This window comes from Protopterus annectens, chromosome 3.part0, assembly GCF_019279795.1.
Source record: "Protopterus annectens isolate FY-2018-M chromosome 3.part0, PAN1.0, whole genome shotgun sequence".
Taxonomy (NCBI): Eukaryota; Metazoa; Chordata; order Ceratodontiformes; family Protopteridae; genus Protopterus; species Protopterus annectens.
In genome coordinates this window covers 997,567,651-997,583,707 of record NC_056731.1, presented here as the reverse complement: position 1 = coordinate 997,583,707, position 16,057 = coordinate 997,567,651, and the positions used below count along the sequence as shown (strand labels likewise).

The 16,057-nt window shown below is 38.5% G+C and overlaps 1 protein-coding gene across 2 annotated transcripts in view; it reads right to left on the bottom strand.

Annotated features, from left to right (window-relative positions):
- Nucleotides 1-16,057, bottom strand: part of LOC122796652 (pinopsin-like) — a 930,108-nt gene that overhangs the window by 739,678 nt on the left and 174,373 nt on the right. The gene's annotated exons all lie outside the window — the stretch shown is intronic.

The window sequence follows — 16,057 nt, the reverse complement described above, 5'->3', positions numbered from 1 at the left end:
CAAATCCTTCTTACTCTCTGAAATTGAGATCCTGGTATGTTTTGGATAGTGTGGGGGGGACGACAGCTGCTGGCATGCAAAAATGCATTTTTGGAGAAAGGTTTTCTATGTAAATCTGTATTCAAAAATCCTTCTACAGACTTACTAACCTTTACATCCAAATATTCCACTGCTTGTCGATTAACATCACCTGTGAATTTAATTCCATGTGGATTGTGGTTAAGATATTCTACAAATTTTTGCCAGTCCAAAATGTGTCCCCCCCACACTACCCAACAATCATCCAAGTACCTCCGCCACATAACAAGCTGCTGTTTGAAATCAACCGGCAATACATATATATATATATATATATATATATATATATATATATATATATATATATATATTGGGCGTCTAAAAACCCCATGAACAGATCTGCATACGTGGGGGCAAATGTAGCCCCCATTGCTGTCCCCTTGATCTGTAAATACCACTGGTTGTTAAACTGAAAGGCATTATGTTCTAATACCAATCTAAGTAACTATCAAAAATTGCTGCTCTTGCATACTGTACATTCCTGATTGTTGCATCCAAAACACTACCGCTGTGATCCCTCCAGAATGTGGGATACTAGTGTACAAAGATTGTACGTCAAGGGTCCCCAAATAATCATGAGCCGAGACTTGCACATCTTCCATCAATAATAAAAATTGTTTGGTGTCTCGAATCCTAGCTGTTATCAGAACCAACAATATTTTTAATTTATACTCTAAATATTCTGAAAGGGGTTCTGTCAATGAGCCCCTTCCTGCCACTATGGGTCGACCTGGAGGGTTATCCAGTCTCTCATGTATTTTGGGAACCATGTAAAAATATTGTGGAGCCGGATAATCAACCTGAAGCTGTCCTTTGAGATATGAAGTAATAATGTGTGATTCATAAGCTTCTTGTAAAAACCTATCTATCTTGATTTTATATTCAAATGTAGGATCTCTACTTAAAACAGAATAAAACTGTGTATCTGACAATTGTCTAAATGCTTCTGCCATATAGTGTACTTTGTCCCAAATAACCACCGCCCCTCCTTTATCAGCACCCACTATTACTATGTTAGAATTATTCATTAGCCCTTTCAAAGCTTCTTTCTCTATTGATGTCAAATTTTGAAACCCTGTGCTAAAAACACTAGATTGATTCAAATGTAAATCTTTTAATACTAACTGTTCAAAAGTTTTTATAGTGCTATGATAAGGGGGCATAAACTGTGATTTTTTTTAAATTGGAAACCACCTGGTTGAACCACATTGGAAACATGTTCTTTTTGTGCATGAAAATATTTCAAATTTAATTTTCTGCAAAAACTTTTGACATCATTAATAACATCATACTGTGACAAAAAAAAGAAGGAACAAAGCCAAGGCCTTTATTTAGCACACTGAGTTCACTGGAAGAAAATGTGAACTTAGTTAGGTTAATAACTAAGTTGTTAATGTCATTAACCTGATTAGAACCAATATTTAGGTCCGAGTCTGCTGTTGTAACAGATTGTCCTGAAACCTCTTCATTACAGACTTGTCTACGATGTTTCCGGCCTGCCCTTCTAAAGGGGTCTTATATCTTTTAGAAGCTGGTGAAGGAAAATCCTGTACTTCACATATTTCAGGTTCTGTATCTGTGTTAGATAAACTAGAGGAATATTCCGATGCACTAGATGGTTTTTCATGTCTCCTTAAAATGGACTTAACTCTTTCTTTTGGGCCTGGGGATTTGTTTATCCTCTGTAAATCTCACCCCCCATTTTTGCTTTTTCCATGTATAAACAGTTGCCATTTTAAAATCATTGACATCGCGTTGGTATTTATTCATTTTTCGTTTGCACAGTTCTTTATCATATTTTTCTGTATATGTAACAAACTGTGTATACAGATTCTGATAATTAGGAATTTCTACAAATTCTTTGGTACGTTCAAAGCACTGTTCAAGCTTAGCTACTAGATTGGGTAATTGTTTCTCATAGTGTTCCACAAGCATCTGTAAAAATATATTCAAGGCTGTGGCCTATATAGCCCTCCATTTTAACAAACTCTTCATCGCTGTTACCCAATCCTGGCTCCACATACACTCTGAGCCCTCTCGGTATGATTTTAGTCGCTAAATAAGCTTTTAAAAGTTTACAGTGCCATACACATGAACGCACCCGTTTGGATGCTTCTGTTAGTTGCCCAAATATTTCCACAATATCAGCTTGTCTTCTCCCAATTTTATTTTGTGAATTATCGCGCTCACCATGAGCAACAGTAAAAAAAGCACTGTCATCTTTATCTGCCACTATATTATGTAAATATGTCCGAAAATCCATACCTGTTGCCATATCTGAGCAGGTTTTTGTATTCGCCACTTCTGGCCCAACTTCGGCTGCAATAACTGTCCTTATAAAACGTTTTTATCAAACCGCAAATCCAGACGAAAAATTCCCAGGCCCTCACCAACAATTTAGGCTTCCTTTGAAATGTTCCAGCACTTCAACATAAACACACCTTCACACGAAAAGTGCACGGAACATAAATGGTGCTCGGAATCCAGCAATACAAAACCCAAAAGCATTTCCAGCACTCAAAATAAATCCATCAAGCCAAAGTGAAGAGAAGTTTATTAGGCAACCCGCCCAACAAAAACACAGACCGGTGGCTGGTTTCACTCAAGGCGTCCTCAGTGTGCATGATTATGCAGCAAAAGCCCGGATTTAAACATGTGAACATTAAAGCTGTTAGCAGAATTTAAAGACATATTCACATTTTAATTTCACTAGTCTTATTTAACCTGAATTACCAACAAGCAACCCGTGTGAAACATGAAGCACTCCAAAATTAAAAATTAGTATAAATATATACTTAAATATACAAACTATCAGGACTATTACAAAATGCTAGCATTTGCTAAAACACACAGATAATCACTCTACCTAAAGTAGTAAAGCACTACCGTTAGCTAACTTCACTATTCATTATGTCCTTATTAATATAACATCAAACGAGCTGTGCAAATCTGTATCCTATAAGATTAACAAACATATATATATATATATATATATATATATATATATATATATATATATATATATATATATATATATTATACATACATACACATGCTAATAGGGGTCGCCACAACGGAACTCCGGTCCGCTAAGTGGCAGTGGATTTTTACTGTGCCGAGGTGCCAGCCTGACGTCCATTCTTCGAAGAAGACACACCCATTCACACACACACATCTACCTGCATGTCTTTATATGTCACTAGACTGTGGGGAGGACATGCAGACTCCACACAGAATATATATATATATATGTGTATATACACACACATATATGAAGACAGGTGTGTAAAATATGTCTGCTGATGTATTACACATAATGTGTTTTTGTGTGTGTGTGTGTCTGCCTGTCTGTTTTATACATGCATTGCATGCAGTTGCCTAAAAGAGGTCTCATCAAGCCATAACTGCAGAATATATGAAAGGGAATTGTAGTACCTTCTTTGGGGAAATGGATTTTTGCAATCATTTATCATGTCATGACAGCTAGGCTTTTGAAAAATATTTTATTCCTCATATGTCATTCCTCAGTACATGAACTTATAATATGTATGCGTCTGGCACAGTTTAACTTTCAGGATTACATCCATAATAAATGCGGTGGTTTGTACATTAACAGCATAAAAGCTAAGTGATCAATAACCAATTTAATGTGCTCAGACTTCTGATAGACTCATCTTTTCATGTACTGATGAAAGAAAAGAGCTAGTCAGAGTTGAATGCAATGTGGTATGCCACCAGATGCAAAGAAGCTTCTTTATTCTTTAAATCTTTTAAAATTGTAGTTGAGTACCATAAAATATCTAGCACTTTTACCCTCTGCAACATTATTGCACCTTTTAAGAGTAAGACATTTGGATCCCCTTCAGATGATCAACTTTCTGAAATGCAAATGTCATATGGCCGAGACCATATGACCAACATTTCAGAAGGTCAAAACTAAAATAAGAAAAAATAAAAACATGTGTTTTGTAGGGGGTTAAGCCCCCCTGCACCCCTGCGCACCCTGCTAATTAAATATACCAACTTCAAGATCACACTACATTAAGGAAAATGGCAAATTTCCCATTCCTCAATGTACGGCCAACTGTTTGACCTCCTGAAATGTCGGTCATATGGTCTTGGTCATATGATCTTCGGCATTTCAAATATATTACACACAATACATGCATATAAATATTTACTTATACATATATCACTTATTTGTAAAACACTGTTTCACACATAAGTACCTGTTTGTCCTATTGTCATATTTACTTCCATGAACATCAATGCATAGTGGTATGCTTCTGTTATCTTGTTTCAATTAGTTCAAGGAAAAAAGTAGCTTATTGCTTTTTAATGCTACCCAAGCAATAACAACAGTACTGTTTACTTAACCAGAGATTCCATTAAGACATTTTTAGATTATAACATTTATGCATTTCCTGACTTTGGGTGTTTAGAATTTTCAGGGTGGACAAGGAGTCTTTAGAAATTCTGCAATCAAGTTTTCTTAAAAAAATTCTAGCTTTTTGGATCTTTCATAAAAGTGTTCAGAAATTACAAACCATTTATCTAAAACAGAAAAATTGTCACCACAAATGTCTTTTAATACTGTATTGCAAGTAATCATGCCTTTTCTGAATTCAGGTAATGTCTGCTTACTAGTGTGTGTTGTTATTGGTGCATTTAGAAATTCCAGAGAATTTTCAAAGACTTAGACAGGTGTTTACCTGAACTGTCCTAAAATGGTACTACAAAATCAATTAATCATGTGGTATGGTATCAAATGCCTTCACCACATCAAAGTAGGCAGTATGGATGGTGTGAGCACTGTTGACTACCTGAATGACCTTCTCAAAAAGCTGACATGATTCAGAAGGCAGGGACTGTCTACAAAGGCAAATTGCAGTGGGACAAGCTTAATCAGATTTTTGACATCACGATTTCTAAGGTCAGTGATGATGCGCTGCTCTATGGATTTACAGATGAGACTCAAAAGACTGATGGGTCTATATTTTCCAAGGTTTATGATGGGTACACTCTTGTGGAGGAGAATTAGTACAGCAGTACCCCAAGATTCAGAGATATAACTTGTAGCAAGGCTCAGGTTAAATGGTTTGTGAAGCTGGATCATCAAGTGCAAATACTGTTTACTAGACAGCCAGTGTGTTGCCTGGCCCAAGGAGGAAGTGTTATTGGTCTTTGAGAGCACTTTAAGAACATGTTCCATAGTGATAATAGCGGAGGGAGGGGGGTGACTCAGGGATTGTTTGCGAGGTAATAGCAGTTTCAGTGCAGACATCTGTTGCAAATTTTCTTTTGGGTTTAAATGGCAGACCTTGGGTTTAAATGGTGTGGAAAAGTCTGGAGCAGTACTGAGAGTTATTTTTGCCTTCTGTTTCTTAGTGAGGTTGTTAACATCCTGATACCATGGGGTCCTGTCTCCACAAGGTAGTCTGAGGAGTTTTTAAAGAGTTTCTTTTTTCTGTTGCACAGTTTGCTTACATCAGCAGACTACCAGGATGATTTATTTTTGAAATTACCACCATATTTGTTTTTGAAAGGAAAAGCCAGGTCAATGTATTTATCTAAATGGGTGTAAGAATCATTGTTGTACCTAGCTACATAACCAAAGTCAGCCAAAGTTGGCATCGATAAATTTAGAGATTTTATCATAGAGTTGTATGGTGTAAGTTTGCCTTTTTCAAGTTTCTGACAAGAGTGGCACTGGTTATGGAGGAAGTGGGAGTCCTGGGAGTAAAAGGAACAGACATAGACACAAACTTATATTTTATTGTTTCCACAAGTCCAACAGTAGTGAAAAGCAGCAGTACTTCAAAAGAAAGACTTGTAAAATGTACTCACACCTTGTAAAAGCAAAGCTACATATTGTTTGATCAAAGATCTAGTTATTCAGCTTTCTCATCTGCTAAGCTTGGCTGTTCTAAAACTTTTTCCATGCCACAATAAGGTGCTCTGCCTGCTGCCATGCTTATTTTGTACACATTCACATGGCTAAGTGTAATAATTATACTAAATAGGGCTCAACTCATTATTATAGGTTCATGGATGTTTACTAGGCCAACAACCACAAGGGCCTTTTTAAGCCTAGCCATGCATCCCAAATTTCTGACAAGTTCTGATACCCTTGACAAGTGTAAGGAGGGGCTTGGGAGTGAAACATTTACAAACAGGGGCCTGGAAGATGAACCATTTACAAGGTTGCCTGTATCCATTAGAGGCATAGGTGCCAAACCAAATATAAATTTCCTTTTCCCCATTCAGTTGTCCAAGTTACACTTTAATTGAGTTAGGGAGAAACTCTGCTTCACATGGATGGAGAGCCTGTTCCAGAGAATGGGGTAGTCTCTGGGATACATACCTGTCTCTCCAGTAGGTCCTATTTATATCACAGGCAAGGTTTAAGTCTTTATAACAGGTAATTCTGGTGCCATTTGTTTTGCAGATATGCAGGAGGTCCATCAGAGTGGGGTCTAACAATGCCCTGTATGCCAGGCATAGCTCTCCCCTCAACAGTCTGCAGGAGACAGAATACAGGTTATACAAAAAGCAAACCTGCTAACCATCATGATCAAGTCTCCTTGATGCTGTCACATGCTTGGGTCACTGCAAGTAGTACTGTAGAAGCACAGTCCAGGCCATACCTGTAGCGGATCTGTAATTCCAAATCTAATCCTTTATAAATGGAGTCATTGTAGTGCCGGCTTACTTTACAGCATATACCAAGATACAGGATCGCCATGTTTCACACCTGAAAGTGCCATTGTGAACCATGAATATATATAGTGCCTACAATTATCTTAGCCCACCATGCATCATGAAAGTTGGGCGTCGGTTGATGAGTGTCAGTGCACAGTAGATGAGATACACAAGACCTGATTTGGGCAATGATTCTCTGCAATTTTTCACTGTGATTCTCCAGGTGAGTCATCATGGCTGGACAGGATAATTCTCCTTTTAAATGGCAGAGGTTTTCTGTGGTGTAGTCAAATATTTCTCTCCCTCTTCCATAAAGATTACAGCCAGAGGCCCTGCAGGAGTGAAATCAAGAGCCTCAATAATGAAGCCTGGTATAGCGTAGCCTAGACTATCACCCATGCAACTGGCATCCCATGCCTGGGGGATCAATGCCATCACCATTACATCACTCATGCAAATGGCATTCCATGCATAGGGGATCAATGCCATCACCATTACATCACCCATGCAACTGGGATCCCATGCATGGGGGGTCAATGCCATCACCATTACATCACCCATGCAACTGGCATCCCATGCATGAGGGATCAATGCCATCACCATTACATCACATATGCAACTGGCATCCCATGCATGGGGGATCAATGCCATCACCATTACAGTGACAAAATCATGACCTCTCAGGCCAGTGAGAAGATAAACAGCAGTCACCACCTATACTCAATAAGCATACAACCTACCACCGTATATTATCCACAAACACTACACAGTGCTTTTCTTATCTCTATGGGCCCTGAAGACAATGGAGCAAATAGGCAGCTGTACAGGATGAGACTGGAGCACCTAAGAGAGTACTGGGTGAGTATACTTGTTTTAGAATGTACATCTTTTAATGCTAGCAGTAGTAGACATTCATTTCCAACAGTATAGTCAGATTAATCACTGTAACTTCTATGATAACCTCCATAGGTCAAAGGCAGCAGTATGACTATTTCATGCATTTCACTATACATATTTGAACTAGTAGGTGGGGATATTGAGGCTTTGCTTTCACATTATAATGTTTGTAGGTTCAACACCCCCCCCCCCATCATATTGTGTCAGCGGAAGTTTATGTCTTACTACTTCTTAAAGTAATTAGAAGTAAGAATCATGTATGAACAGCATTTTTGAGTGGGTAGACATCTCTGATCTGACATGGTCAATCTTTGTGAATATACTTGCTAGCTGTACCTACAACCTGTGATTGAAAACCATGTCTGAGCAGCATTTTTCTTTGCATATTTACATTTGTCTCAGACATCATTACTACATCAGGGTCAGTGGACTGTACTTTACCCAAGCAGCTCATCATTCTACTCATTTACCTTTTGAAATTCAGGTTTTGGGTTCAAGTCCCCCTCTCTCCCATGTATGCTAACAGAGATGTTAGCTTGGGAGATGTGTTTATTGTTAATTCAAGTATATTAAGTGTAACATAAATCAGAAGACATGTACATATCAGATGCATGTCGTTACTTGAATTTGGATCTCTCTCCTCACTCTCTTTGTCACTATGCTTTCTATTTCATATATTTATTTGGTTTATTATTGTGTCTGAATGTTTATTTTCCTAGTTTATGCAGCAGCAATACAACCTATATGTATCCCCATGGATAAGGCTGTCAGACCCCCACACGCAGCAGTAGCAGCAGTGCTGCCACCATTAGAAGCACCCAGTAATCTGGGTCCCAGCCTGACTCAGTCACCACCACACCTCTTGCTGCATCTACTACAGGCAACCTTACAATGGATGCTGGGACTGTTGTATCCACCAGTAACAGTGGCAGTGAAGGTGGTATTTTGTCACCCATCAACAGCTGTCAGACATTGTGAGGGAGATTATAGACAGGAGGTTGGATGCCCAAATTATCCTGATGTAGAACCTCCTCGGGCAACTCACTGAGTTGCATCCCTGTCCAGTACTGTCTGCATCATCTGAGACAGGGCCCAGTGATGATAGTACCCACTGGATCACAGCTGACAGGTACTGCAGCTCTGTAACCACATCCAGCCTGGTTCTTCCCTCCCTTTTACATCCTTGCCTAACCCTAGTACTTGCACAGTTCTCCCCTCAGCATTGTCTTCCCTCTGTTTTCCTAATGTCTCCTTCACTATTGTGTCCCCCACCCTAACAGTGTTACCACATACCATGTCAGCCATGTCTGTGTTCCCATGCTGCTTAACCTACTCTTCTTACCTTCCTATTACATCCCTTACTTACTTCCCCCAACTTCCATTCTGTTTACGTATGAAAGTGGGTATCTGTCTCACACAAAAAAAGTTCCCCCCTCCACCCTGTTCATTTCTTAGTCACCCACCTTCGGTCCTACTCTTTGCTTGCTTCCCATTTTCATTTCTTTCCTATAAATCCATTTCTAGACTTTAACCCAGTCAAAACATAGAAAAGAAGCACATCACACATGCCCATGTGCAGCTTTCAAATCATTTATCTATAGTATACTGTGCATGGTGGGCTGTGAACAGAACCGTCACTGGCCATGTACAACTGATGAGAAGCGGCACTGCTCATTGTATAGCAAAGTCTGGGCTACCATGTTCCATATGTCCAACGGCTAAGGACAACCACTCTTATGCACTATGTATATTGGAATCAGCTGGCACTAGATGCATGCATGAGCTAATACTTATTGTACTGCAGTTACTACACACAGCACATGATCTGAGTACTTTCTCATGCCAAGTATTAAAATTCCAACTATTTCTGTGGATGATGTATTAGACCCCAAGGGTGATGTCCTTATGAGCCGTTGTTGACTCTCTTATTGTTTCATGCTGCATGCAACAACCGACTGCTGTGTGCTTCCCTGACACCTATTGCTTCAGCATTGTTGTAGCTTAACCTGTAAATGAAGTGCACTGCATACAAGAGGGGAGAGTTGTAGATTCATGTACCCTCATGGTTGCATATTTTTTGTATGTCTTTTTCAATCATTCTCTAAGCGAGTAGCAGCTACCTGCTGTGTTATTTCCTGACACCTTTGTTTTTAACTGCTCGTGTAGTTCAGCCTGCAAATTACATGCATTGCATACTACAGGTGAGGGATATTGTGGATCCCTGTCCTATACTGGTTGCATATTGGCACATCATTGTTATAAGGTGGCCTCTATTACAGCCAAAATTTTTCTGGTGTCCTACAGAGCATGCTGAAATTATATCAAATGTATTTGTTATATCTACTCTCATAGATCAGATATTCATACTGACTTTTATCCCTTAGCTAGTCTATATCTGGCTTAGAGGATTAAGGAGCTGTTAATGAGCTGGGTCCTGTGGTTCAAGGTTTGATTCCTTCAGCCTCTATTGCCTAACTGTGCGACTCTGAGCAAGTCACTTAAGCAGACACGGCTCCTGGGCTGAGTCTAAAAGGTCTATGGTGATCAGGAAAACAAATACAAATATAATAAATAACAAATATAATTTGCAGCTTATTTTTTTTAATTAATTTCTAATGTAAGAAATACACATCTCTTTTTTACACTGGTTTACACTGATAGCTTTTGTGTTTAATAACTTGATGTACATAATTCTGTCTTTGGCCCCTTATACAGTTTATATTGCCTGCTGTGTTATTAATATTAATCATCACATTACAGAGCAATGTCTCCTTACCTATCATAGAACATTAAACACTGGGGAACTGGACCACTAAATATCTTGTTTTCCGATAGTAAAAATGTACTTATGGGTACTGGGAATTCCCTAATATTTCATCTGTTTACTAGGAGGTTTATTCCCTTTGGCTTGAATGCTATGAGGAAAAGTGCCCTATATGTAGTTCTGTGTAAACTGTTGAGGATGTATATAGTACTCTGAAAATTTTCTTCACAGTCCACTTCTTACAAGCCACACAACTTTGTTATTGTTATATTCTTTATTTGTTCAAATATTAATTGTACAATAGTTTTGTTTGGTAACAGATATTCACCATAATACTGGCATAATTTACATATTTCTGCTGTTCTGATGCGTGTGTCGCCAACTTTCCTTTTATTTGCAGATCTCCTTTGTTAAGTAACCCTTTAGATGTTAATAAACACAATCATCCAGTTAAAAGATTTTGTTTTGGAAGCAGTTAATCACAGTGTATTTGTCCAAAGCTTTAACAATGTCCTGGGAGCTAAAGAGGTTAGAGGACAGATTATTTTAAGTGCTGATAAGGAACCGGGACTAAATGAATCTGTGAACATTAAATGTTTACTAAAAAACAAACTTATTTACGTATTCTGCATTTAAATGATTATCTAAATAATAATTTAAAGTGACAATGTATTCATTGAATTAGTATTTCATATGATGAGGGTGGGTTTTAGTCTGTGCACATCATGTATTATAATTTATTTAAACTGATAGAAAATGCATTGGTTTATTCTGAAGTTCTTATATTAAAGAATGAAAGTGCTAAATACATTTTGACATCTTAGTCCATTTCTGTGATTTTTTTTTTATTATTTTGTTGGTAATGCTAAAAGTAGTTTTGTTTGGTTACAGATATTCACCATAATAATGGCATAATTTATGACAGCAATAAACCACGCCTGGGTGTGGGTAATGCTGGATTTACCCACGGTTGGTGTGGTTTGGTCATGAGGGCAAAGCCCGAGTGGCCAAACAAAAACAACCGTGGGTAAATCCAGCATTACCCACACCCAGAAGTGGGTTACTGCTATTATACAATGACATTAAGAAACGAAAATACTTACTTTTCTTAAATAATGGCATTGTATAATGCCTCCTTGCTGCCCTTTCGCAACTGTCTAGTATTCTGCGGCAGTTCTGATGTACTGCGCATGCTTACGCAGTACATCAGAGCTATAGGTGGAAGCAACGGAGAAAGCAAGATCTCCGTTGCTTTTTACAAAGTGTCTCGCTATGTTAAAGGAGTTTAACATAGCAAGACAGCTTTAAAAAAAGCAACAGAGAAAGGAAGATCTCCGTTGCTTTTTACAAAGTGTCTCGCTATGTTAAAGGAGTTTAACATAGCAAGACAGCTTTAAAAAAAGCAACAGAGAATCTGCATTGCTTTTTTTAAAGCTGTCTCGCTATGTTAAACTCCTTTAACATAGCGAGACAGTGTCTAAAAAGCAACGGAGATCTTGTGTTCTCCGTTGCTGTAAAAAAAAAGACTTATACTAATGGAAAAAGTCCAACCGACCGGACCTTTTTCCATTAGTATAAGTCTGATTTACAAAGTGCACGCTGACCAATCAGCGTGCACGTTTTGGAATATTAATGGGGGGGGGTCGTTCTATAATTCTGCTTAAATAATACTGTTCTGATAAGTGTATCACCAACATTACGTTTGGTTGCAGCTCTCCTTTGTTAAGGTACCCCTTAGATATTAATGGACGCAATCAAGTTAAAAGATGAAGCCTATTTACTATTAATTAAAAAATGTCCACAGATGTTCTCCTCCAAGAGAAAGACATCTCTAAAAGTAACCTATAGTGAATTAAGCATACACAGTTGCATCTTGGCTATATCCTTCAGTTACAACTTAGGGAAAAGTAAGTTGCTGTGTTACTTAAAACAGTTGTGCAGCATTTACTGTTTGCATGCACTGCATTATTTCCAAGCCACCCTTGCTGCCATCAGTTTTACATGGTAGGTACAAACTTATCATGTCTTCTTTCTTTTACTCCTGATGTTGGTGTTAAAGTAGCTAAAGTATTTTTTTTTTCATTTTTAAATTGAGATTTTGCAAAGGGATATTATTGTAACTGAAGATACTAGCAGTGTATCTTCATTCCTTGGTTCTAAAGAGACATGTGCAGACTAACCCTATACATGCCCTCAAACCAGAATACAGTCTTTCAGCGCTTCCCAAACTATGCTGGTTAACTACCTTCATTAAACTGTCTTTGCCATTGTCCTTGTGATCCTTTTCATCTCTAGAAACCAAAACACCTAGCCAAATCACCACCTCTGACCGTATTACATAATCTCTCTTCTCTAACTCCTCCCTTTCAACCTCACCCCCCCCCCGACTTTCCTCCCTCATCTTTGCTTCTAAACTCTACTTCCCCTTGCTCAACCTGCACTCAATTCTTCTTTCCATTCTGAAATTCAAAACCCAATTCTCAAATAGTTATTTACTGTAATAACATTTCTATAACTGCATCAGTTGCCTAGCTGCTCAATATACTCTATACACTGCCTGTATAAAAGAATTTCTTATCAATCAAATCTCCTAAGGTACATAAAAAACTGTTTAAAATAATTTTGTCTAATTTTAGCTGCTCTCAACGTGCATACTGCTACATTTCTTATTAACTTGTGTTTTAAACATTGTTTCTCGCCTATTAATTTTTCTTTAAAATTGTTAATGTACTGATTTGTTATACTACTTAGGCTGTCAGCCCAGTTATCTGGAATTTTGTAAATAATTTTATGTGATTTGTGAATATTGCCAAACAAAAAGTCTATTGCACCAAAGTCACTCAGCCTGCCATAAACAAAATCCAAAAACAGAATAAGGCAGAGGACTCCACATAGAGCTGGTAAAGTCTTTATTCAATAAAATCAGAAATAAAACCTTGTATAAGCGCTTTCAGGCTACATGCCCTTTATCAGATAACCAGTTATCTGATGAAGGGCATGTAGCCTGAAAGTGCTTATACAAGGTTTTATTTCTGATTTTATTGAATAAAGACTTGACCAGTTCTACGTGGAGTCCTCTGCCTTATTCTGTTTTTGATTTATGAATATTGATATGATTTATGCAGAACTGTATGTTAGGTATTGAGCTTCAAGAATGTAACCACAGCATACCCTGCTGGAACATAGCAGATTAACTTGCAAAACTTCAATAAAATAAGTTGAAATTAAATTATTTAACAATTGTGTTATAAAAGTTAGTTTCAGTATAGCAAGGAGACAGGATGTCTAGAACTAGGGTGCCTTCTGCATTGTTTTGTAAGTGTTTTATTGTTTTATGTCTTCTAGCAACTGCAAACATCTGAAGGCTATGTATTTTTCAGGTCTATATTAGATCACCGAATGCTTAAAAAAGCAAACGGTGATTAATCGGCCCTATGTAAGCGAAAGCTTACAATGTCAAACTGTCAGAACAGCGATTTTTCTTCCAAGAGAGAAACCAGCCCCAGACTGACTGTGATCTCTGTGTGCTCTTAAGGGAAATTGCACTTTACTGTATATATACTTGTCATCTTCTGAGTGTGTATGTCCCCTAGCTTTTGCCAGTGGTGAGGACTGAGGCTCTCTGATTACTGGGCCAGTGCAGGGGCATCACATATTAATTGGACAGTGGTGAGATATCCACACCATATATTAATTGGTTGACAGTGGTGAGATAGCCAACATCACATATTAATTGGCTTGTAGTGGTGTGGATATTGAATTCCTGTAGCCAGTGTACAGTGGTCACTGAAGGTGTTTATACTCTCAATCAGTCACGGAGTGAAATTTCAGAGTTTCACATTATAATTTTTTTTGTGTGAGCTTAGTCTGTCAGGGAGAGCAGGCATGCTTGTCAGCAGAGGAGTATGGCAAGCTGACAAAGAACCAGTTGGCTGAGATATGCCAGGCTAAAGGACTAGTGCATGCTAACCTAAGGCAGAAATAATTGTAGCTTTGGGCAGAGCTGCATCGCAGACCAGCGATCAAGAGTATAACCAGGCTGGCCTTGGAGATTTACACCTCTCAGAAAATGGACATCAACCTTTCCATAGAGGACTTAAAAAAATCCATCTGGAGTTAAAAAGACTTTAGCTGGAGGCCAAGCATTTGGAAATAGAAGCAGCACAGGGACTGATGCATCTAGAGGCTGAGGAAAATGAGAAACTGTGATGTCCAGAGGAGGAGGAGAGGCAGAGGCAACATGAAAAGGAGATGCTGACTCTTCGCAGAGTCATAGAAGTAATGGAGAAGGGAGTAACCAAACATCAGAAGCAATAAAGGTCAGTAAATTTCTTCCAAATACTTGCAAAACTTCAAGAAAATAAGCTGAAATTCAATTATTTTACGATTGTGTTATAAAAGTCAGTTTCAATGCAGCAAGGAGACAGGATGTCTAGAACTAGGGTGAGTTCTGCATTGTTTTGTAAGTGTTTTATTGTTTTATATCTTCTACCAACTGCAGACATCTGAAGGCTATGTAACTTTACACATGGAGATGTCAAATGCTACAATGGGGGGTTTAGCTTGGGAACTTAAGTCAGGTGACTAAAACTGATGTCATCCAAGCTAACCCAGCAATAATATTTGATATTAATTTAAGAACTCCCTCAGAGAGATACTGTGCATTTTGTATTTTGTCTTGGACCTAGCAAGAACATCCACTCATCATCATCATCTGCACTTGCCTTGCTGTAAGTAAGATTTAGGGCAAAATATCTCTCTTAGATATAGACAGGAATATAGTAAAAATTAGTTTAGATGTTTTCTGTAGTGATTTGAGACTGTCCTGCAATGTTGTTTTAAAATATTTCCTGTGATTTTGACCTCTGAAGTTACTGTGTTGATTGAGTATTGTCATGTTCTTTTATTATTTATTATTGAATATATTTAAACCTATCTTTGCAACTATTTGAGAGACATATTTAAAATCTTAGACTACTTGCGTATGTATTTGGTGACACTGCACATGCCACTCCTAAATAGCCTTGCAAGCCTTGGTCAGAGTACCATTTGTTTAACAGTAACATTACACAGCAGGATTGGACACCCTTTGTAAGGGCCTTATAGTAGCTGATAAGTAGGGGTTTGTGGCAGTGGAAACTACCTTATAGTCTGGCAGAGGAGGGCATAGCTAGTAAACCTGTGCCAGCCTTTCCCAGGTGTGTGTGTGTTTGTATATAAACCGAATCTCAAAGTGTGTATGTCGGCTACTTGTGCAGGGACACAAAGCACTGGTTGGACAGAAAAAGGGTGCTGGAGGTCTTGGCTTGGCCCCCCCCCCATCTAAGATCTTAACCCTATAGCTGTGCCAGTGGGGAGTCTTACTGGGGATCTGGAGAAAGAGGGAGAAACCAGCCCCAGACTGACTGTGATCTCTGTGTGCTCTTAAGGGAAATTGCACTTTACTGTGTCTGTACTTGTCATCCTGTCAGTGTGTACATTCCCCTAGCTGTTTCCAGTGGTGAGGATTGAAGCTCCATGATTACTGGGACAGTGCAGGGGTGTTGCACTACTATTTTGCATTCAGCGTATTATTGTGGAGCTTTTCTCCCCCAGCCTCTGTTGAAAAAGGGCACT